Here is a 25,056-nt window from a genome sequence, read left to right as displayed (position 1 = left end):
TGCTCTCTCTCACTGTCTCACTCTCAAATAAATAAATAAAATCTTTAAAAATAATAAAATCTTTAAAAATAATAATAATAATAACATTGTAACGGCAAAGTGGGGCTTTCCTCCTGAAGCAAACTAGCATGGATCACTTTTGCTTTGATGCAGGCAGTAGTCCTAATACCTCACGGTTTCCCAAGCTTTAACAACAGTATTATTCAGTAGATGTCCTTGTTTCTTCCTGGGAGGTAACAAATTAGGAATGGCGTTGCTAAACCTAGATATAATTTGTCCCAGATGGGAGACAGTAATGCGTGCCGCCCAGACTGCCAAGTATCATATGATCAGTCAAATCACAGGCCCCAGCACCTACAGGACACAGCCCTGACTCACTCCATTTATGCACGTTTTCACAGAATAAAGCCATTTCTCTATGAACATGAGCTCTTCATTTTTCTCGAATTGTGACTATTGAGAGTAACTGTAGTTAAATGCTCAGTGTTTTTAAATATCTTGAAATAAGAAAATCTAGTAAATGTGATCAGGTGAAGGGAACATATGGCCCTTTGAGACTTTTCAGGCGTACATTTGTGCCTAACACAAACCTGATCTCTTTGATCCAGTCTTTTGACTACATTATGAAGCCTAACGGGGTCAGGCCTGGATCGCTTCTCTTCACTCCCAGGCAAGACCTTGTTGGGAGGGATGGATTTTTGCTGATGAGTTAAGGCCAAACAGGGCCAACAGGGAGGTGGGATGGGGGGGAAGGGTGAATTGCTCCCTCAATGTGACAGAGCATATATACCTTTAGACATACGTACAGATGCTGTTGGAGATCTGATCAGATCCTCCTGGATCCCTTGTACCGTCTCTGTTCACCCATCCCTAGCTTCATGGTTTTGCTACTATTTGTATCTGTCCTTGGACATTGGAGCCCCCTAGCTTATAAGGAGCAGAGGACGTGACTGGGAATTTTATGTCCACCTATGACCTCCCACCACGACCTGTGGACAACGACTTACTGGTGTGAGGGGACCAAGTCCAGCTCTCGTGCCTCAGGTGGGCTAATACCTAGCACCCAGGAAATGGGGCTGAGTCTGTGACTTTACCTGAAAGCTCACCTCTCTTAGGTTCTTCCCTCTCCTCAGTCTGCTTCTTCTACTCCCTTACTGGTTTCTTCTTCTGGGGCTGGGTATTAGCAAACCACTCATGCTCAATTCTTGGCTTGAAGACTGCTTCTGGAGGAACCTGACCAAAGAGAGCACACTTTTTATTTCACGGCTGAATGTGATCGGCAAATTCCAACAATGAACATGTTAGATTCTTTAGCATACTGAATCGGGACTCATATTTGAAACTACTCTTGATTTCTCTATCTGGGGCATCTTAGGATGTATCAGATCTCTTCACTAATCGGCAGTCCAAACTTCCTCACCCTCAACTTCGGTCCCACTGGCTGTTGAAGAGCATGTTTTCTGTTGGGTGCTCACACAGACCACTCTGGGAGCTCCACTGCAAACTCTGAGGTTTTCTGTGTGTCTGACATTACTTCTAATGGAATGCGACTGTCCTTACCCTTAGAAGAACACACCTCTCCCAAGTGTCTGCCAGATGAAAGCATCAGTCATTTATGAAGCTGGAAATCAGAGAGAGGTAACGAGATTCGTCAGCTCTAGGTTGGGAAGTACAGGTAGCAAGCACAGACCACTCTTTCAAAGGGCTGGATGATGAGAGTCCCAGAGAACTAGGATGGCAACTTGATAGAACAGCAGGGTCAAAGGAAAGGCTTTTGCTTCTTTAAGAGAAAAACCACCTCAGCACTTTTAAGATGGAAGAATTGAGGCCAGTGAAAAGGAGAGGTCATGGAGGGGTGAAAAAAAAGAAGGTAATTGATGGATCCAACACCCAGAGAAGATGATAAGAGTCAAATATGGCAGCCTTTAGTAGAAGGAAAGATTTGAAACTAAAAAATTCTGTGTGTCTACTATATGAACATGAAAGAAAAAAAAGGAAGGGAGGGAGGAGAGAATGGATGGAAGGGAGGGAAGAAGGAAGATTCTTCCTTACTGATTAATCGATAGCGTCCATCTCTTCAGGCATGTGATCTCCTATTATCTTACATTTAATGTATTCAGTCCTTTACTACCACAAACAAGGCTACACTGTACATCTGCCAACCTATGAATGTCCTTTGTCTATGTTTTAGGCTTACGGACAAGAACAGAGCCTGTTTGTACTGCAGGTAGAAGAATGTCATCTTTAAATCAAACCTTACAAGAACAACCTGGAAAGATACCAAGTGCACCTGTATGAATGATCTCTCCACTTTGGTCTCCTAGCTAGAGGGACACAGAGAAGACTGTTCATTCAAATGCTAATCTCCTCCAGATACATTCTCATAGACACACACAGAAATAATGTTGGGGTTTTTGTTGTTGTTGTTTTGTTTTTTCAGAAATAATGTTTTATCAATGGAGCATCTCTTAGCCCAGGAAAGTGAAAATAAAATTGACACATAAAATTAATCATCACAGTTATATAATAAATACACAAGAAAAACCAAAATAATTTCATTACATGTTCACGTTTTCTTATAGAACCTACCAGGGCAAATAAATTTCCAATAAGCTAGAGACGCATACCAACTACGTAACTATGCCTAAAAGCCTTTATTTTATAAACATCTCCCAATCTCATAGCTGTTCCACAGTAAAGAGTCTTTCTCACTGTTCCAAACCTATCAGTCAGGGTCACTGGTGCAGAGGAAGCCTTGAAGCTGTTGTCCAGCATGCTTCCTTTCCCTTCCCTTCCTCTGTTTGTGTCCATAAAGAATCTGTAAAATGGTAGACTGTTTTCCAACTCCTGCCCTTCCACTGAGTGCTCCACTTCCAAATATACCTGGACTTAAAATCCATCTGGCAGAAGGGAGCCTGAGTTCCTTCCTTCCTCCATGCTGATACCATTTCTCAGATGCACATCATCTGCAGATACTTGGCAATTGCGTTACAAATTGCACAACTCCTTGGGCTTCGTTAGTGAGTACAGTCTTCCACTTTTGTCATCAGCTCAGCATCCAGAATCTCCTTCAATCAAAAAGTAGAAGGGTCATGGGAACTTAAAATGCTACTGAACCATAACTTGGTTCAGGAAAAATAACGGTATAATTTCTGACCAGGCTTGGGATCATACAGCATTCCACCAGGTTGCCCCAGTACTCCAGGGAACATTATGTGGTTACGCGTGAGTACTCTCATCTAGGAATTATGCTGTGTGACGTACAATCTTACAAGCTCTTGCCTCTGTCGATTACACGGTATGCAACAAATAAAAGGTTGTTATTCTGATTTCAGCTTAAATGTCACCTCCTCAGAGAGACATTTCCTGGCCACACAATGTAAATTAGTCACCCAGTCACTCTACCATATTATTCTGTTTTAATTCTCTGCACAGTACATATCACTAAGTGATACTTTTTTTTATTCACTTAAGTTTGTCTATTGTCTGTCTCCTCTGGTCTATCTTGTTTTTTGTAATATCTCCGATGCATGGGATAATTCTGGATGACACATAGTTAGCCCTTAATATGTATATGTTAAATTAATTACATCAAGGTGATATGAAAGAAAAAATGGCTAGGACGATACCTTGAGGCTACTTATAACAGAGGATGGTCAAAGAAAGTCTTTCTGGGAGATGATTTTTGAGCCAAAACCTATATGACAATTAGATAAACGTATGAGGCTTTGATTATTACATTGGCCTGCACATTTTTACTGTTGATATGAGACTATTCTTGTGAAGAAAGGGCTTTATAACTATTGAAGACTGACCCAAAAAAGTATGGGATTGGCCCAAAATTTCAAAAGAACAGGTATAGGACTGGACCTATAGAGTGGGTTTAAAAGAAGTAATGACAAAAATCATTTTCAAAGAGGTAAAGAGAGAAATCACTGCTTCCCCGAACATTTTCCTTTGCAGTAATCCAGAATTACTCTTCCTAAAAGCTCCTTCCACCATTAAGGCTTAATCACCCAAGGGAAGGGAATGGCAGATACCACCTAAAATAAAAGTTCCCAGTGAAGACGATAAGATTCCACCAGATTAGGAAAAATACATGCTTTTCTACTGAGCAGTGGGAAAGCTTAATTAAGAAGGAACAATATGTACATCCCACCTAGGTTCCCTTGGGTTTTAGAACTCACACCCCATACCCCTAAGATTTAGCCAGTTGAAGAGTTGATTATGGAAACAGAAATCAGGTAGAGAATAGAGACAAATTTCAGACTGGTAAATTGTGCCCAGTGTAGAAAGAGGCTTGTATTGCACACTGCAGTTTCCATTGGGAACACACGAGGAGACCATCTCACAGAGTGTTTGCTGACCTAAATCAGCATGGGTGTCTGCAGCTGCTGAGAAATAAGCACGAGTTGTTGGGGAGAATTGTATTAGCTATCCTCAAGGCTTCCATACTTTCCCATGCAATGTGGAAAAGATATAGGTATTCCTAGACTTGCGCCTGGAACCAAGAGTCAAGAGCCAGAGAGTTTGCCATTGAGTTACTATAGAGAAAGGTGAGATGACACCAAAGTCCACAGGTTAGACAGGGTAAGGCAGACAGCCAGTCAAGAGCAAGACTGGACATTTCAGCAGTGGATGCAGTAAGGACAAAAGTCACTCACTGCAGAGGTGAGTATGTATCTCAGTTGATAATCAACAGAAGAACAGAGAATGAAATCACTCAGTCAAGGAACCCTTTCCAAAACTATGAAGATAAACAAGCTCCTCCTGGCACCTAGCTGCCATCTTTGGCATAAGGAAAAGGAAGGAAGACTCTTCAGAAGAGCAACAACTCTGGTGGGGCTTATCTTACGAATTTTAAATCGCTGAAACATACACAACCATAAAAATGAAACTATAAACTAGAATAGATGAGATTATCTTCTAATAATAAGCTTTAAATAATTATTTTCTGCAATCACCAGGAATTTAAGTAGCTCCAAAGGAACATGAAGCAGTTACAGAAATACACATTTTAGATTGCTTCAATTTTGACCCTACTGTTGTGTATGGTTGAAGTATCCACTTCTATTGTTCTAGTTTGAGATGCTTAAGTATGCTCAGTTCAACTCACAAACCTCCACACTAGGTATCCAAGGATTCCTTTGGTCTTATAATTGTCCTGGAGGCAAAGGTAGGGTACAAGTAAGAGAGTAGCTTCCTCTATTTGCTATAGAGCCAAGGAAAGGAAGCTTAGGTGGGTACTCTTTCCACACCCACAATACTGTATGATTTGTTGGCAGGACACTTGAAGGCAGTAGTTCAAAATTCCCAGTAAATACCTGGCCCATTAATGGTGTGACTTTGAACTTCTCTGGAAGTGACCCTTCTCTCCTAACCCATGTGTTTATCTCTACATTCGCATATACAGTACTGCTTCCATCCTCAACCTCTCCGAGTTAACCCTATGTCCCCCTTCTCCTGTTGCCACTACCAAAAAAAGTTATCTTTTCTCTTTTTCTAACACAGTACCTATAATGAGTTAATAGGTAGAGCCAAGATTATCCATTAAACCAGGATCCCATAGCATAGGTTCCTTTCCCTCAAAAGCTGGAAGACCTTTCTCTAGAAATAGATTTCCACATCTCCCACCCATGGAAGGGAAGAGAGAGCCTTGTTTTCCATGCTGGAGAAGGTTGCCCAAACATTCACTACTACTTTCCTCTTTTCCCAAATAAGACAAATGACTTCTATAAATGCCAAAAAGAAAAGACAAACCCAAGATGAGTTTGGGGGACAAAAGAAATTGACTCAAGTAAAACGAGGTGTTTAACCAAAAAAGAAAAAATGTAGGATGCAGTAAAACAGAGGCTCTAACAGAGGAGAGAGACAAAGAAATTCCTCAGAATAACAAAGAACAGCAGCAGGCCTAGAACAACAAGTGCAAATAGAAACAGGAGGACAGAAAGCTCGAGAAAGAAGAGCTTGTCTGCAGGGAAATAATGAGATAGAATTAGCAAATATATAAAACTGTCCAAATTGTGACATTGCTCTAATGGGGTAATCAAAGAATGGAAAGTGTGTGTGTGTGTGTGTGTGTGTGTGTGTGAGAGAGAGAGAGAGAGAGAGAGAGAGAGAGAGGAGAGACAGAGATTGAGGTAAGACTTCATTCACCCTGAAAAGAAGCCAAAAGTAATATGTAAAATTGTTAAATCCAGGGAAATGACAGTGTTAAGGGGTAATCAAAGAATGGAAAGTGTGTGTGTGTGTGTGTGTGTGTGTGTGAGAGAGAGAGAGAGAGAGAGAGAAAGAAAGAGGAGAGACAGAGATTGAGGTAAGACTTCATTCACCCTGAAAAGAAGCCAAAAGTAATATGTAAAATCGTTAAATCCAGGGAAATGACAGTGTTAAGTACATTGTTCAAAGAGATGGAGTTAAATATCAGTGAAAACAAGTTAAAAGTTGAGAGTAATAGCCTCTGGGTAACAGGTATCAGGAGATAGGTAAAGGCAAGGGGCTTCCTCTTTTCATTATTATCTGTGGTGGATTAAAGATGACCACAAATTCCTTGAAACTCTTCCCACAGAAGGGTCTATTTCCCCTCTCCATGAGTGAGTTTAGGTTGACCTATAAAAGCTTACCAATAATATCCCAGTGAACATGACACTCTGCCATTTCCAGTCCTCGGTTTTTAGAGGAGTAGAAGCTTCCACTGTGGTCGCATGAATCCCTGAACCAATATGTAAGAACACCAACCACCTCCCTTGAGAGACCACATGGAGAGATCTTTAGACCGCATTAAGAGAGAAATAACCAGCTGAGCCCAACCTTCTAGCCACCTCTTCAAGACATCAGACATGTGAATGAAGCTGTCTTTGAGTTACCAGACTAGACCAGACATCAGCTGAATACACTCAGTTAATGCTACACAGAACAGAAAAATCACCCAGCCAAGCCCTGCTTAAACTCCTGATCTACAAAATCTTGAGACTTAATAAGATTATTGTTGGTTTAACCCACTACATATTGGAGTAGTTTGTTATACAGCAGTAGATAATTGGAGACTAAGTGTCTTAGAGCTCAAAAGTTAAGTCTTTCGTAGTAAATTTTTAACACGTATATATATAATTTTCATAAAAATTAAAATTAAAATAGTCTGATCTGGGGTGCCTGGGTGGCTCAGTTAGTTAAGTGTCTGCCTTTGGCTCAGGTCATGATGCCAGGGTCCTAGGATCGAGCCCTGCATCAGGGTCCCTGCTCAGTGGGGAGCCTGCTTCTCCCTTTCCCTCTTCCTGCCACTCTGCCTGCTGTGTTCACTCTCTCTTCATCTGTCAAATAAATAAATAAAATCTTTTTAAAAAAATAAAAGAATAGTTTGATATGAGTAAGGTCAATGAATTATATTGAGGTCAAGTTCATGGTTGTAATATTGTACTATAGTTATACAAAATGTTACCCTTGGGAAAAACAGGGTGAAGGGCATATGGGAGTCTCTCTCATATTTCTTACAACTGTATGAGCCTCCATAGCTAATTAAAAATGAAAAATTAAAAAAAATAATTCAGGGGTGCCTAAGTGGCTCAGTCAGTTAAGCATCTGCCATCAGCTCAGGTCATGATCCTGGGATCCTGGGTTAGAGCCCCACACAGGGCTCCCTGCTTAATGGACAGCCTGCTTCTCTCTCTCCCTACTCTTACCCAAACCACCCCCCACCACCCCTGTTCATGCTCTCTCTCTTGCTCTGCATTCTCTCTCAAATAAATAAACAAAATTCTTTTTAAAAAGTAATTCAAACAGTTGAATGTTTCTAACTTGTCATTCTTATTTATTTTAAACAAAAAATAGTGGCATACCTCACATATTATACCACATTTTTCTACTTAATATATTTTGTACTTATTTCCAAGTCAGCACTTATAGGTCTAGTTTATTAATTTTGATGGCTACATTATAGTCCTCTGTATGGATTTGCTGTAACTTATTAGCTAGCACCTTAATGATGGATATTTAGGTTGTTTCCCTTTCTAGAGACTATGTACTCCATCAAATTAGAAGAATTCTAAATTCCCTTCGAGTAATAAAATTTAAAACTGGGCAATCTGGCAGTTATAGTATACTATATACTATAAACTGATAGAACTTATTTCTATCATTCTTAGGATAATTCCTTTCCTGTCTCACATCTTCAATAAGCAATTCTAGAATCAGTAAGCCTGCTTCTAAATCCAGGAAGTGTCCACATATCTATACATAGCTAACTCACCTTCTGTGTAGCAGATTGTAAATCCAACTGCTAGATGTCAGGAAAAAAAATACTAACTAAAACTCAAAACTCCAGCCCTGAGTCACCCTGTCTGAAGGGGTTTCAGACAAAAATGAAACCAGTAAAAAACAGATATATGGCAGAATTGATCTTCAAAACTCAGTCTCAAATCACAATGCTTCCAAAACCCATCATCTCAAAATAATTATTTAATCTGACTAGCATGTTTTACACTAATTATATCATTAAGACCAAAAGGAAAAGTAAAAAGGATGCTCCAGGCAGATACACTGAATTTATGGCCAAGAATAAGTCATTCTACCATCTAAAGACTCTGTGCTTTTAAGAAGGTGGATCTGAAGTGTATTATTTGCTCATTCATTCCCCAAATATCTAAGGATCTGATAGTGTGTCAGAAGCAGACAAAGGCAGCTCTTTCTGGAAGAACTCATACTCTAATGGAAGGACCAAGAACTAAACAGATAAATATAAACAATGTGGCAAAAGATAATAAAAATAAGCACATGATAGCACAGGGTTACACAGGAGGGCATGCAAGGCTTTGTGACAGAGACTTCTAAAATCTTAAAATAGGGATAAGTATCATCTGTGGGAGAGAGGGCTTATTCCATCCAGAGAGCAGCATGGACAGAAGTGAGGATAGGGTTGAGTGTAACTTGCAGGGGTGGGTGGCTCTATATGCAGTTACGTACTACCCGAGTATAAAATGGAGCATGGGGTTCTATTAGAGGCAGCCTGGGTCCAGATCATATAGGGCTGGGTGCCTTTCTGAAGAATTTGACATGCATCCCTCAAGCAAGGGGGATGAACATATTTCCCAATTTGACCAAAACTGTTCCAGTTTATGTTGTGGTCCCACTGTAATTATTAGTAGTCCTCACTTTCACATTCAAATGTATCCTGGTTAAGATGACAAGCCTAATTATCCCTGTGGTTATGACAGATCTACTTCCAATGGTACTCAGATCACTGAAAACCTGCTTCTGTGAGAAATAGTTGACGGTACAAAGAAAGGAGGAAGAAAACAATCTATTTTCCACCCCATAGAAACTGTTATCAATGTTAAATTAAACAGCAGTGAAAGAGTAAATGCAAAATTTTCATGAGATACATGCAGCAGCAATTTTTATAGTCTTTTGCAATATGAAACCCAAAAATACATACTCTACAACTTTTCTTTCTTATACTTCATTTTTAGGATTTTCTTTCCTCTGGATATACTTGTTGATTTATAAAAGGAATACATGAACATGATAATAATTATAAAAGTGTAAGAAAAGTGTAAAAGGAAAAATTAAGGTCTATCTCCCCTCCCCAACTCTGGTCCATTACCCAAATGACACTATATGAATTCAATTTACTAATAGTATAAATCTAATTGGGCAAAATAAGAGGATAGGTTTTTTTATTATTATTATTCTATTGCCTTTGAATATGTTTGAACTGCCCCTCTCAGGGTTGGCTAATTCCTAAAATAGCCAACAAGTAGCCTGCAAACACACCTTTCATAAGCAAAGCAACCAATCCACAGCACATACCCCAACAACTTCCTTTATCCAACTGTCACACTTAAAGCCACTATCCCCTGTCCTAATCACCCAAGGTAAACAACTAGACAAAGCTCCCATGCCCCAGAGTGCCAAACAATTAGGCACAGCTCTCATGCCCCAGAGCTCCCCCAAATTATTCAAACTAGTAGTGATACCAGCAAGATGACCAAATAAGACATTCCCACTAGTATCTCCCCACCTCAACAATTTGGTGTCTTTGGCTCCCAAAACTTCCTTTGTGGGAGGTGTGGGACTCAGCACCATATGCCAAGAGATCCAGAAAGACTCTTGCCACATGCCACACCCACCCCTATGCTATGAGTAACAGGCATACAGTCTTTGGTTCCAGCTGTGGACCCTGAAGTGGACCATGAACCTGCTCCAGTCTCTGCCTCTCTTGGCTGTGGTCTGAGAGCAGCTGGAGAACACACTCCTAAACATCACCCATAAATGAGAGATCTCTGTGAAAGTACAAGTTTCTAGCAGAGATGTTCCATATTGGAGCACTGGAGAGAAAAAAAATCCAAGTCTGGATACATTGGAGAGCATAAAAGGAATAGTTTGACTTTATCAGTACTATCCCTCCCCGAAGGCAAAATAGTTTAGGGCCAAGAGAGTTATTTTTCTGCAAGGGGTTGGTAGTGAGGTGAGCATATGTGAGTAAACACCGGCTTCCCCAGATTTGCAGGATGCTTCCAATGAGGCCCATTTCTCTCCCACACCAACTGAGTTGAATTATGAACTGCATGACTGGGGGGCAGAGAGTGACTGGGAAAGAGATAGATGGGATTCTTGAAGGCATTAAAGAGAAGAAGATCCTAATAACCATGTCACAGACTCTATCAAAAAGCCCACCCATAAGCCCCTGGAAACCCCTAGCCCTCAGATCTTCCCAACCAGCACCCCCAGAACTCCATGTACTTACACACACATGTGCACACACACACACACACACACACATCCCACCTGTGGTCAGCTCCCTGTTTATGCTCATAACAGTAATGACAGTAAGCTTTGGTAGACTGAGATAAAATTAGAAATGAAAGAGGAAACATTACAACTGATCCACAGAAATATGGGGGATCATCACAGACTACTATAAACAATTATATACCAACATATTGGATAATCTACAAAAAAATTGTATAACTTCCCAGAAACATACACTCCACCAAGACTGAATCATGAAGAGATGGAAAATCTGAATAGACCAATACCAATACCAATACCAACAGACTAATTATTGTAATTAATTAATCAATAATCAAAAACCTCCCAACAAAGAAAAACTCAAGACCAGATGGTTTCACTGGTGAAATTCTACCAAACATTTAAAGAATTTATACCAGTCCTCAAACTCCTCCACAAAAATTGAAGGGCAGGGAATATTCCCAAACTCATTTATGAGACCAGGAATACCCTAATACCAAAGCCAGATAAGGACAGTACAAGAAAAGAAAACTACAGGCCAATAATCCCTGAGGAATATAGGTGCAAAAATTCTCAACAAAAACTAGCAAACCAAATTCAGCAGCATATTCAAGAGATCATATGGAATGATCAAGTGGGATTTATCCCTGGGATGCAAGGATGGTTCAAAATATGCAAATCAATAAATGTGATACATGATGTTAACAGAATGAGAAAAAAAAATTCATGATCATCTCAGTATATGCAGAAAAAGCATTTGCCAAAATTCAACAACCATTAATAATAAAAATTCTCAACAAATTGAGTATTGGGAAAAAGTATCTCAACATAATAAAGGCCACATATGGCAAGCCCTCAACTATTCTTCTGCTCAATAGTGAAAGGTTGAAAGCTTCTCCTTTAAGATCAGGAACAAGACAAGTGTGTCCACTCTCACCACTCCTAAGCAACATAGTACTGGAAGTTCTAGCCAGAGCAACTAGGCAAAAAAGAAATAACAGACATCCAAACCGGAAAAAAAGAAGCAAAACTGTCTCTGCTTTTATATGATATGATCTCACATATAGAAAATCCTAAAGACTCCACAAAAAAAAAAAAAAAAAGAAAAGAAAATGTTATAGCTAGTAAACAAATTCAGGAAAGTTGCAGGATACAAAAATCAACATACAGGGGTGCCTGGGTGGCTCAGTGGGTTAAAGCCTCTGCCTTCGGCTCAGGTCATGATCCCAGGGTCCTGGGATCGAGCCCCACATCGGGCTCTCTGCTCCACAGGGAGCCTGCTTCCTCCTCTCTCTCTGCCTGCCTCTCTGCCTAGTTGTGATTTCTCTCTGTCAAATAAATAAAAAAAAAAATCAACATACAGAAATCAGTTGTGTTTCTATATACTTACAAAGAAATATCTGAAAAAGAAATAAAGAAAACAGTCCCATCCACAATAGCACCAAAAAAAAAACCAAAAAAAAAAAAAAAAAAAAAACCTTAGGAATAAATTTAACCAAGAGGGTAAAAGATCTGCACACTGAAAACTGTAAGAATTGGATGAGAGAAATTAATGAAGATACAAATAAATGGGAAAATATCTTATGTTTGTGATTAGAAGAATTAATATTTTTAAAATGCCCATGCTCCCCAAAGCCATCTTTAGATTCAATAAATTCCCTATGAGAATTTCAATAGTATTTGTCACAGAAATAGAACCAAAAAAAATTTTTTTTAATATTTTATCTATTTTTCAGAGAGAATGAGAGAGAGAGAGAGAACAAGCAAGGGGAGCCGCAGACAAAGGGAGAAGCAGACTCCCCCCTGAGCAAGGTGTCTGATTCGGGTATTGATCCTAGGACCATGAGAGCAAGACCAGAGCTGAAGGCAGACACTTAACTAACTGAGTCACCCAGGCATCCCCCAAATTTTAAAATTTATATGGAACAACAAAAGACCACAAAGAGCCAAAACAATCCTTAAAAGAAGAACAAAGCTGAGGGCATCACACTCTCTGACTTCAAAGTTATCACAAGGCTATAGTAATTAAAACAGGATCGTACTGGTATAAAAATGAACATATAGACCAACTGAACAGAATAGAGAACCCAGAAATAAAATCTCACGTGTATGGCCAACCATTATCTGACAAGGGAGCCAAGTATACACAATAGCAAAAGGACACACCCTTCAATAAATGGTGTTGGGAAAACTGGTTAATCACATACAAAAGAATGAAATTGAGCCCCAAATCTTACATCACTCACAAAAATTTATTTGAAATGGATTAAAGGCTTAAACCTAACACCTGAAACCATAAAACTTCTAGAAAAGAAAATTGGGAAAAATGTCCTTGACATTGGTCTTAGCAATCACATTTTGGGTATGACTCCAATAGCACAAGCAACAAAAGCAAAAACAAACAAGTGGGACTAGACCAAACTACAAAGCTTCTTTTAACAAAAGAAGTGATCAACAAAATGAAAAGGCAACTTGTAGAATTGGAAAACATATTTCCAAGTCATATATCTGTTAAGCGGTTAATACCCAAAATATATAAGGACTCCTACAATTTGATAGTCAAAAGCTAAATAATGCTATTAAAAATGGGGAGGACCCAAATAGGCATTTTTCCAAAGAAGGCATACAAATGGCCAAGAGGTACATGAAAAGATGCTTAACATCACTAATCATCAGAGAAACAAGATATCCACGAGATACTACTCACAGCTATTAGAATGGCTATTATTTAAAAAACGCAAGAAATTAAGGATGTGGAGAAAGGGCAACCCTTGTGTATTACTGGTGGGAGTGGAAATTAGTACAGTCATTATGAAAACTAGTATGGAGTTTCCTCAAAATAGTAAAAATAGAAATACCACATGATCCAGTAATCCCACTTCTGGGAATATACCCAAAAGCAATGAAATCAGGCTCTTGCATAGTTATCTGCACTCCCATATTCACGATAGCCCAAAAAAATGGGGGGAAAAAACCCTAAATGTCTATCAATAGATGAGTGGAATAAGAATACGCAGTGTATATACACTATGGCTTATTATCCATCCCTGAGGAAGAAGAAAATCCTGCCATTTGTGACAATGATGAATCATGAAGACATTGTATAAAGTGAAATATCTCAGAGGAAGATAAGTACCATACGATCTCACTCACGTGTACAACCTAAAAACATCAAACTTACAGAAACAGAGAACAGAATGGTGGTTACCAAGGGCTGAAGGTTGGGGGAAATGGGGTGATGTCAGTCAAAGGGTACAAACTTGCAGTTATAAGATGAATAAGTTCTGGGGATCTAGTGTACAGCATGGTGACTATAGTTAACAACACTGTATTATTTACTTGAAATTTGCTGAGAGAGTAGATCTTAAAGGCTCTTACCACAAAAAAGAAATGTAATCACATGAGGTTTGGGAAGTATTATTTAACCCTATTGTGGTAATCATTTCAAAATATGTAAGTGTATCAAATCATCACATTTTACATCTTAAACTTACACAATGTCATGTGTCAATTATTTCTCAATAAAACTGAAAAAATAAAATAGTAAAACTAGCCAATTCTAAACCTACCGATCATTCCTCCCCCTTTTCTTCCAACAGACACCACGATAAAGTTTCTGCCTACACTTCCTCCACCCCTCTGCATCCTGATGGACACTGTGCTTCTCTCTGTGGCCCCCATGGTACTGCAGGGCCCCTCTTCTTGGGGTCTGTAAGTATAACAAACTATCTTTTCAATGGCACTCATTTCCTTATCTGTTTGCCTTGCCATATTTGAGTAATAATAAAACCTACATTCTAAACAAATGTTATAACAGATTTGCCTTCTTTATAGTTTAACCATGATCCCAAATAGATCTTATGGCTTTCTAGCCACTTTTATTACAGAAGCTTTGTTTTCAGATATTGAAGTGTCACTCCAGTTGAAACCAAAATTTTCACCTCTCATCTGTCTTAAAGCTTTCCCCCTTACTCCCAGGCCTGGCCCAGCTCAGAGCAGCAGTGGAGAAAGGCAGAATGATCTTGCTCTTTCACTTCTCCTCTCTTTCTGTTGCCAGATTATCCAGGGGCAAGGGAAGGGAAAGGAAGTATTAGAGGAGAAAGGAGCAAAGGAATTCTTGCCTAGACTATATTGGTGGTTGTTCTTTGGGCAACACTAGTCCCTTTGTTGTGGCAGGTATTCAAAGGGAGAATTAGTAAGTAAAAACTATATACAAAACTACAAAGATCCCCAAACTGTACCATTTGTTGATTTAATTCACCTTTCAGCTGACATCATGTCACCACTCCTCCCAGCTCTCCCCTTTGGCATTATACTCTGGAGCCTTTTCATCTGATGCCTCCCCACTCCAGCAAGCAGCTCCTTCAACATGACTGGAGTCTGGCTACCTCCACAGCATCCACATGGCCCACAATAACTCAGATACTTTTGTCCTCTGAATGATGAAAGTATAGCTTGCAACCACTGCTGCTCTCTGCTGTTATAGGAAATGTCAGCTAGCATCTTCAGGTTCTCAAAATTCTCATTGTAAGAAATGAGCTCCTGAATCTAGAACTATCTACAACCTCAAACTCCAGAAAGCACAGGCAAGTTCTCCCAAGATCTCTCTCATCCAACTGCTCCAATCCCATGGAGCTGATCTCACAGTTGAGAGCATCAGTCAACGATGGTTCTAGTCTTGATTATGGAGAGGAAGTTCCCATGGGTCATCACAGACGTCTGCACTCTCCCACAAGGAGCCTCCTCTTATGTAGGCTGCTGGAGTAATGATTACGGTACTCACGTTGCTACCTCTAAGCAAATCCTTCAAATGACAGTAACTCTAATGCCTCTCTTTAGAATTGGAGATTCTTAACCATTTTTCCCTGCTTTTAGAGTTTAACCAAAATTCTGAGCCAATAAGAAAATTCTCATTCTACCTCCTGTTTTAAGAGAAATGAGTTACCCACTTTGGAAGCCATTATAAAAATTACAATCCTCAAGGAGTAAAAACTGACACCTCTGTCCAGTCATAAAGGTCCAGAAGTGTGTTTGCAGTGAGTGTGTCTAATCCCAGAAACTTGATGAGATTGGGATGGGAGGAGCATGATAAAAGAGAAAGGGGCCAATCAGAAAGGTGAGGAAGATTAGGACAATACTCAAAAAGAGGGTGGGAGAAGGCCCTTTCACCATAATAAAAGAGGAGCCCCCCGATGTGATTCAACCCAAGCTGTCACTCCCATTTTCATCCTAGAAGCATTCACCACTAATCAATCATGAGTATCCAGTTTGCAGTAATGCTCCTCAGTCTCTGGAGACTTTACTACTTGTGGGATGACAGTAACACAATGGGAAAACCTCATTAACAACCAAGATGGGACCAGGAAGAACTATCTAGACGTGCCCTATAACCAGAAGAAGAGAGGAACTTGCTTCAGTCTCTATCTGGACCATGTATAGTATAGAACTTCTTACCTTCTAATTGTCTGCTTTTTACTATTTTGATAACTGAAGAGAAATAATATTTCATAATAATATTATTATATATATTATTATATAATATTATTATATTAATATTTCATAATATTAAGATACCCTGTGTTTTTAATCACACAAGTTATGGACAGAAATAATTTTAAAGATATTTCTTGGGCTCCTGGGTGGCTCAGTGGGTTAAGCCTCTGCTTTCAGCTCAGGTCATGATCTCAGGGTCCTGGGATGGAGCCCCCCATTGAGCTCCCTGCTTGGTGGGGAGCCTGCTTCTCCCTCTCTCTCTGCCTGCCTGTCTATTTGTGATCTCTCTCTCTCTGTCAAATAAATAAATAAAATCTTAAAAAAAAAAAGATATTCCTCACAGAGTCTCTGTCTTCCTTCCCATTGGGAACGATTCCTTCTAAGCTACATGCAACTGTCACCCTGTAATTGCTTTACATTGAACTCCAGACTTCTATTGTGTCTGGATTCTGTACGTTCCTCTTAAGTTTTTTTTTTTTTCCCCTAGTGAATATCCTTGGGTAATTTTTTTCAGATGGCAGAAGATGTCTTTCTTTTGCAAGTACTGGAAATGTCTATTTTTCCTTCACACCAGAATGGTAATTCTGCTTATAATGAATTTTAGGTACAAATTCTTTTCCCTCAAAATGTGACTGGTATTGCTTGTGTCATCAGTGCCCATAGTTGTTGAAGAGACATCTAGTAACAATCGAATGTATATTTATTCGTATATGTGCTGCCAAAGCAAGCACTAGAATGTATATTTATTTGAAGTAAACTGATCTTTTATTCTCTCTGGTCATATTTGAGATTTTTCTCCTTTTCCCTCAAATTGAGATATTTTCATCTGTTTATTCATTTAACAAATTTTTCCTGAACAAGTAATATAAGAGTGCAAGTGATACAGCTGTGAAAAAAAACAGATTAGAATGCTGTTTTCTTATTTATTTTATTTGTTTTCTTGCTTGGAATTCTGTGAGTCTTAAAATTCACAAAAATGGATTAATTATTACTTTTTAAATTTTATTTAAGGAAGCAAGATGCCCTCTCTCCTTCTCTTTTTCTTTTCAGCTCTCAATTCTGATGAATGCATTTTATCTTTTAGATTATGGACTTTTCCCCATCAATTTTATAATTCCATACTTCCAAAAAGTCCATACACTTCTTAAAATTTTGCCATTCTGTTTTTAATTCTGTGTATTCTTTCTTCAACTCTGCTTTCTCCTTTTATGGCAGCCTGGTTTTGTTTGGTGGACACAATATTTTCTTAAATATCTCTGGGGATAGTACTTAGAATTTTAAAAATTCTCTTCTGTTCCTTGAATTGCGTTTTCTCCAGAGTCAATTATCATTTCAACTTTGATCTTCTGTTTCACATGTTTTGTTTCCTCCTGTGCCTGATGAGCTGTTTTCTACTACTATCCATCAAAGATGGATGATATAAGTTAACACAAGGAGATAAGACATGTTTTCTCTCTAATTGTGTAGGGCCGCATTTCCCCAGAGGTATCTCCCTTGAAAACTGGACAGTAGAAAAGTGGACAGAGTTGTGTTTCCAGGCAGCCAATATGAATGATTAGCCAAGAACTCTTCCAAATATCAAATTATGAAGGACGTCCTTAGTGTATTTTACCCCTGAAAACCCCTCTCCTCCATCCCTCCTCCCTTTCCCTTCCTCTTCTTCATTTGGTTTTGTTTTAGAAGTCTAGAGTTACTTTAAATTCTGTGCTACTTTTTTCTCAGGCATGAGTAATCTCGCTAGGAGCCTCATGCAAGCCCATTGTTGTCTAAAAGCAGTTATTAACTTGGGCCTAAGGGTAAAAGCAACTGCTCCCACAGTCCCAATTTGGGGCGTGGAAAATAGAGTAGCAATTAGGACCCAGCATATAATTTCGGGCCTTGGTGCAAAATGAAAATGCAGGATCCCTTGTTTAAAAATTATTATTAAAAAATTTAAGACAGTGATTAGAGCATTAAATCAAGTAGAGGCCACTTCCAAGCATGGGGCACTATGCCACTGTATGGCCCCATGCCTATGAAGACAGCTCTGACCTGCCATTGGGAATTTCTCCCAAGTTCTACCATAAATACCCTTAAACTCCTTGTTATTACCTTTCTTCTATGTTTCTACTGTTCTGCTTTTTATATCAGTTCAACGCCTTTTGCTTTCTACCAATCAGGAATTCCCCAGATCTTCCTGTCTGCTGATGGTATTTTTACCCCACTTTCCAGTGACTTTTTTGGTTATATTCTCTTGTAAAATATATTTTCTATTATCTTGGAACTTTGAAAAGAAATGGAAGCAGATATCCATTTGAAACAAAACCTGGTATCTTTTAATGACAAATAATCAGAAATATATGGGTGACAAACTGATTTTAAAAGCATCCAGTCCCCTATAATTTATTAACCTTAGCAGCACCAGAGCTTACATATTAACCAGTAGAACCAGAGCTATATTTAGAAACAGTAAAGTACTACATTTCTGGATGCACTTGTGTAATTCTCTTTTAAAAATTTCACATTACTTCCTATATGAATTCATTTTAAAAATAACCACTCATATCAATTAAGTTGACAGTCTTCAAAGTTGGTGGGAGTTTCCCATTATACAAAGGGACATCACTTTACCAGAAAAGTCAACTATTTTTAACGTCTAGTTTTCTTCAGCCAAAGGATGTAATTTATATACAGAAAGATAAATGAACACTATAAATGTGAGGGAGGGGTAGGAATTTTCTGATTTTAGCTTCTTACTTTTGCTCTCTATGTGTATATCTTCATAAGCTCCACCCCATCATAAAAGAGATTTAACCAATAGATCATTACCTGGTAAAGGCCCTTTAGCAAGAAAAGACTTTCATTTGCCTCTCTAGAAACTATTGCAATTTTACTGAAAAGACTTATCAGAAAGAGTTCAGAGGCCTAAGACTTCCTTGTACATTGACATAGTTTTGTTTTGTTTTTTCTGTAAATTTTCTTTTGGGTGTCTAGCATTTGGCTGTTTCTAGCTGTACTCTGTTAATTAGGGGGAAATGGGTTCTACTAATGAAACATCATGTGAGAACCATTCTTTCAAGACACTCATGACTACTACTTCATGACTTTTGAGACAAGTTTTCTTGTTTTCACAAAAGTTATCTTGCAACTTACAGAAATGAAAATAAATAGGCCAGGAAAATGAGACATAACAATGTCATATTTTCCCCAGAAATAATACAAGTAGATACACTGTTTTCAATGGACAGACAAGAGCCTTAAACGCAACCCACACCTTTTGATCTAACACATCCAATTCTGGAAATCTACCCAGAAAATCATCTGAAAAGCAAGTTGTATGCTAAAGATTTCCAGGTTGTTGTTGTTTTTTTTCATAACAGCAAAAAATAGTATGTCCTGAGAAGTGTCTGAGTATGGCTTCCCTCTAAAACAGAGCCTGGGATTCAGATGCAGGTAGGTAGCTTATTTGAAAGATGACTCTAAGAGAGAGTAGAAGAGATGGAAGATTAAGGGAGAGAGAAGAAAGAAAAAGCAACAGGTGGTCTATTTTCAGCTGGTTCCATATGTAGGTGACGTTGGTCTGGTCCTGCTGGGGACTTTCTGAAGAATCTGGCTTTAGGCATCTCAGAGTTGGGAGACAGAGCCCACAGGATGTTGTCTCCAGCTTTCATTGTATCTGAGCCTTTAATAGGCCATTCCAACATCTTACCAAGCTGATATAGTGGATCTTGTGGTCATGAGCCCAAGGTCATATATCCTTTGCCCCCAAAATGAGTCACTGGGTTCAAGGTAATGTTACCCAGAGGATCCATGTCAGGAAGTTGAGTATAGTAGGTGATAAGACACTTGTAATAGTAGAGGCACTGTGGGCAGGGAATATAAACCCAAATTCTGCTGTACAAAAGCTTGGGCAGGATAAATGAATGGTAAGTCTGAGTCTGAGAGGCCACACAGAGAAGCACTGAGGTGCCAAATATTTGAGTAGAGCCTTCTTGGACCTATAAAACCAGACCAGCCCCTAGCTGAGTGCAGCTAAATGAGTGGCTAACCCCATGTAGAACAGAAGATCCCATCCCTGCCTAGCCCAAATTCCTAACCCAGAGAATGATAAGAATAATGAATCATTTTTGTTTTGAGCTACTACGTTTTGGAATGACTTAATAGCAGCAAAAAGCCAGTGGCTTCTGTTTTCATATTCTTGGAATGCTACCTCTCAGAAACCAGCTACCATGTAAAATGTATGACTACTCTGAGACCATCATGCTATGAGGAAACCCAGCTAATAAGTAGAGGAGCTTTATGGAGGAGCTCCAAGTCTCTCTAGCCAATAGCCCTACTCGATCAGAATCAAGTAATGGAAAAAAAAAAAATCAAGTAATGCAGAAGAACTACCTATGCAATCCACAGAATCATGAGAAACTTAAAAATAAAACAAAAGAATCATTGTTGTTTTAAGCCCCAAGTTTTGGTATGGTTTATTACATTGCAAAACTTATGGCCATTCCATTCTTGAGGCCATTGCATAAGTATCGACAGAGGCTGGCTAACATTCACTAGATATATTTGTCCATTCTTTGCCAAGTAACTCTACTGCTGTGGATGCTTCCTAGAAGATACTGTTATGAGCATAAAGCCTTTGTGCCCACACTCATAGTTCCATCTGCCTCACTCTTTCCCTAGATCTTTATTAACTGCCTGATTGCCTACCAGTTAAAAATTTATTTTTAATAAATAGTCTTGCTCTGTTCAGGCCTCTGACCAACAAGCCAAGACATTTGCCAATGCTCAGACCATTTTTGTCATACAAAAATAACAGAAGTATATGAAAGGATTTCATCTCATCACTGCCTTATAGGGTGTACTCCAAGGAAGGACCATTGTTTAGCAGCAGTCCATTTTCAGATATCACCAGCATATTGAGCTAACTCATCCATGAACTGACTGGATGGTTTTCTCCTGTTTTGGTTGGTCATAGGGAACTCCTCAAGAGCTGAAGGAAAGGTAAGGGTACAAGAGAAGTAGGTAAATGGAGGGCAAAGCTACCTATCCCTGTTAATTTATGCCCTCTGATTAGCTCCCAGATGTACTATATTATCATACAATATTGCAACTTTCTTTCCAACATTATGATTTGGGGGCTCCAACTCATGACAAAGTTCATGATAGGTAGTTTTAATAACATAGTTAGTTGATACCCCCATTGTCAGACATTCAATTTCTATCACAGTAACATTCAAAAAGCCTGTCCTTTCCTATCCATCATGGGACTCCTCTACTAGGCAATCTTTGCGCTGGGCTTCCCATTGGCCTAGGAAAGACTTTCTCAGAGACTCTAAATTATTGTAATTTACTATCACTAGTGATAAGGTTTCATTGTTATCTGGTTGTTAAATGATTTAGTCCAAATTAATAATTACAGCTTGACTGTCTAAGTTCTAGAAACACCTTCATACTCCCTGTCTTAGAATCAGACTTGAATGCAAGTTTCTTTGGGAAATCATATCAGAAAAGAAGAGTAAAGGAATGGGAGACAGAAAGGAATGGTGGGAATGTCAAATAAGGGTAAAATTTTACCCTTATTTGGGCAATTAGGGCTCAATCCCATTATGGATTCTGAGAGGAATCATGTTAACATACTCAAAATTATCTTCCCAAAGAAAGAAAGCTGGAATATTTGCCAGCTCCCACTCCTTTATTGAGGAGGGTTGTTCCCAAGGGTGTTAGATCTTCTTGTTCTTAATACTTAATTCTATGGAACATAAGAAATGTTTTAAAAGCATGAGATTTTTCAAACTCAATCCCTTGGCTCCTTAATCAGGACTTTTCACTACCAGAACCAGCCTAATAAAGGGGTGGAGGTAGGTGTCCTCTTCCAGCAGGCACTTTCAGAGAGGCACCAGAAAGCCTTCCTGAATAAACAATGGACCTGTCCAACAGCTTGGGGATGCTGGAAATGACCTTCACTCAATGGAAATAAGACTTCAAACACAAGACTCCTTGGAGAGGAAACTGGCAGAGTTAGCCCAAAGCTTGAACAACCTAGAAGAGATCCCCAAGAAGGACAAGGGAGGGACTGCATGGAGGGACTGGAAGGGTGTCATGGAGAGGACCAAGGGACTAGGAAGGAATTGTTAAAGGCTCTTTATTTGTTTCCTATGGCTTCTATAACAAAATACCACAAACTGGATGGCTGAAAACTACAAACAACTATCTAGATGCTACAAGTCCAAAAGCAAGATGTTGGTAAGACTGTTTCCCTCCAAAGCCTCTGAAGGAAGAACTGTCCCATGTCTCCTAGCTTCTAGTGGTTGTAGACATTACTTGGCATTCACTGGTTTGTAGATTCATTACTCCATTCTCTGTCTCTGCTCCACATGGTGTCTTCCCTTTGTAGGTCTATGTATCTGTGTCCAAATTTCCCTCTGCTTATAAGAACACCAGCTATTGGATTACAGCCCAATCTAATCCAGTATGGTTTCCTCTTGATTACATCTGCAAAAATGTTTTTTCCAAATAAGGTAACACTCTAAGATTCATAGTGGACAAAGATTTAGGGGGGAAACTATTTAACCCAGTGTAGTCTCCAAAGACAAATAACTAACCACCTAGTTCTGTCCTTTTGGCTACTTAGATTTGTGGCTTCAGGGGCCCACAGAGCAGCTATTATTACACACTTCTCATGGTTTGCATCATGGGATAACCAGACAATCAAAGTCTTCCCCTTGCATGTGCCAGAGCCAAAGTATAGTTGTAAACCATGCCAAGAACATTCTCTAGTTCAGTGCCTTCTTAACTCCTTTACCCATAGAACTCTTTGTTCAAATGAAATTTTACTAGGAGTGTTCAGAAAAATATAATGGATAACAGCTGCTCTGATGGAAGTGGAGCTGGCAGGAGCCAGGGTCTCTCCCTCCTGGATCAGATTATGAGGAAAGGAACTTCACAGAACATGACTGGAAATCCACTTATCCACTTCTGTGTTTAGTTCAGGAAGCAATTGATAAGTTCCAGTAACAGCAAAGTAAGTATATAAGGGCTAAGAGAAAAAGTAAAGAGAAGTACAAAGTAAATTTAGAAAGGGCTAGAGAAGGGACAGTTATGGCCACCTTATGTATTTTGTTGGAAAAGGGAGAGGAAAAGTCACAAAATACCAGTCTGTGGCTTCCTGGTAATACCAGGGGAGATGGTAAAAGGATGAAGGGAGCTTCAGTTGAGCATCCTGGGATCAAGCCCTGGATCAGGATCTCTGCTCAATGGGGAGCCTGCTTCTTACCTTTGCTGCTCCCCTTGATTGTGCTCTCCTGTTCTTTCTCAAATAAATAAATAAATAAAATCTTAAAAAAAAAAAAAAAAACAGAAAAGGATGAAGGGAAAAGGAAGAAAGGACCTCCTTATACAAGGACTTAGGATGGTAGCTAGTATTTTATGGCCCATGATGGACTCACGGAGGAAGCTCTAGAGTTTCCTGGGTCAAGTTTGAGGCAATTAGCTACAAAGTGCAACCAAGTTTATATTGAATGACTTTGAGATCTTCTGTTTTCCAAATAAGTGGATAAACAGAAGACTTAAGGCTCCAGACTCATTAATCTAATACCTCTGTGAGCACTCAGCATTCATACGAGGCCAAATAAAAGCATTCAATATAAATAAATCAATAATAATTTATATCTCTTGATTTCTCCAAAGAGAACTGTTTATATGTGGAGAAAAAATAAAAAGAAAGAGCCATTCCTACCCACAAACACACAGAACTTTAAAAAAATGTGAGACCAGGCAGATGGGGTACTGGGTGATGGGCATTAAGGAGGGCACATGATGTGATGAGAATTGGGTGTAAAATGCAACTGATAAATTATTGAACATGACATATGAAACTAATGATGTACTTCTGTCAGCTAATTGAATTTAAATTAAAAAAAAAAAAGTGAGACACTAAGCCATTTGTTGTGTCTTTAAAGTCTTTACCAAAGGAGGGAATTATCTGTCAACAAGCCAAGACGTGTGAGTCAATGGGTCAGTTTTAAGTTTTTCTAGAGTCATGCTCCCAAGAAAGCACTTTAATTTTTATCTTAAATAGTTTAGTGATTTAACCTATTAGTTCATTTTTTAATTTAAAGATTTTGTTTATTTATTTTTGTCAGAGAGAGCACAAGCAGGGGGAGTGGCAGGCAAAAGGAAAAGCAGACTTCCCGCTGACCAGGGATCCAGAGACAGGACTTGATCCCAGGACCCTGAGATCATGACCTGAGCTGAAGGCAGACACTTAACCAACTGAGCCACCCTGGCATCCCTAACGTATTAATTCTAATACCTTAGAACTAGCTGAGTCCAATATAGGGTGAAGTGGAAGGTGGAAACCATTCTGATAGAAAAATATTGCTAAGCGCTATTACAATTTCTTGAAAGACCTGAATAAAGAGTGTTTTGCTCGGTTGAATACCTGCCACCAATTCTACCTCTTTGACTAGTTCTCGGTACAAGGCTCTTCTCATAGAGGGGCTTAGTCAGCTTGGGCTGCTATAATAAAATATCACAGCCTGGGTGGCTAAAACAACAGGCATCTATTTCTCACAGCTCTGGAGGCTGGGAAGTCCAAGATCAAGGTGCTCACAGACTCAATGTCTGGTGCAAGCTACCTGGCTTGTTGATGGTCACCTTTTTGCTATATCCCCCCCACCCCACCCCCCGGCAGAGACAGAGAAAGAGAAGGCTGTCTTTCTCTCCTTGAGAAGATACCAATTTATTATGGTGGTTTCAACCTCAAGGCCTCATCTAAACCTAATTACCTCCCAAAGGCCCTACCTCCAAATACCATCATTGGGGGCTAGGGCTTCCCCC

The 25,056-nt window shown here is 39.2% G+C and overlaps 1 long non-coding RNA gene across 6 annotated transcripts in view; it reads right to left on the bottom strand.

Moving 5' to 3' along the window:
* Positions 1-25,056, bottom strand: part of LOC123935034 — a 102,040-nt gene that overhangs the window by 20,011 nt on the left and 56,973 nt on the right. For 5 of the 6 annotated variants that reach the window (XR_006816872.1, XR_006816870.1, XR_006816869.1 and 2 more), the window contains one exon: positions 1,107-1,233. This is a non-coding gene — a long non-coding RNA (uncharacterized LOC123935034). Of the gene's footprint in view, positions 1-1,094; positions 1,234-25,056 lie in introns of all 6 variants that reach the window. The other variant, XR_006816873.1, reaches the window with a different exon arrangement.

Source organism: Meles meles, chromosome 2 (assembly GCF_922984935.1).
Source record: "Meles meles chromosome 2, mMelMel3.1 paternal haplotype, whole genome shotgun sequence".
Lineage (NCBI taxonomy): Eukaryota > Metazoa > Chordata > Mammalia > Carnivora > Mustelidae > Meles > Meles meles.
The sequence above is the reverse complement of the archived record's forward strand: the minus strand, read 5'-3'. Positions and strand labels throughout refer to the sequence as shown.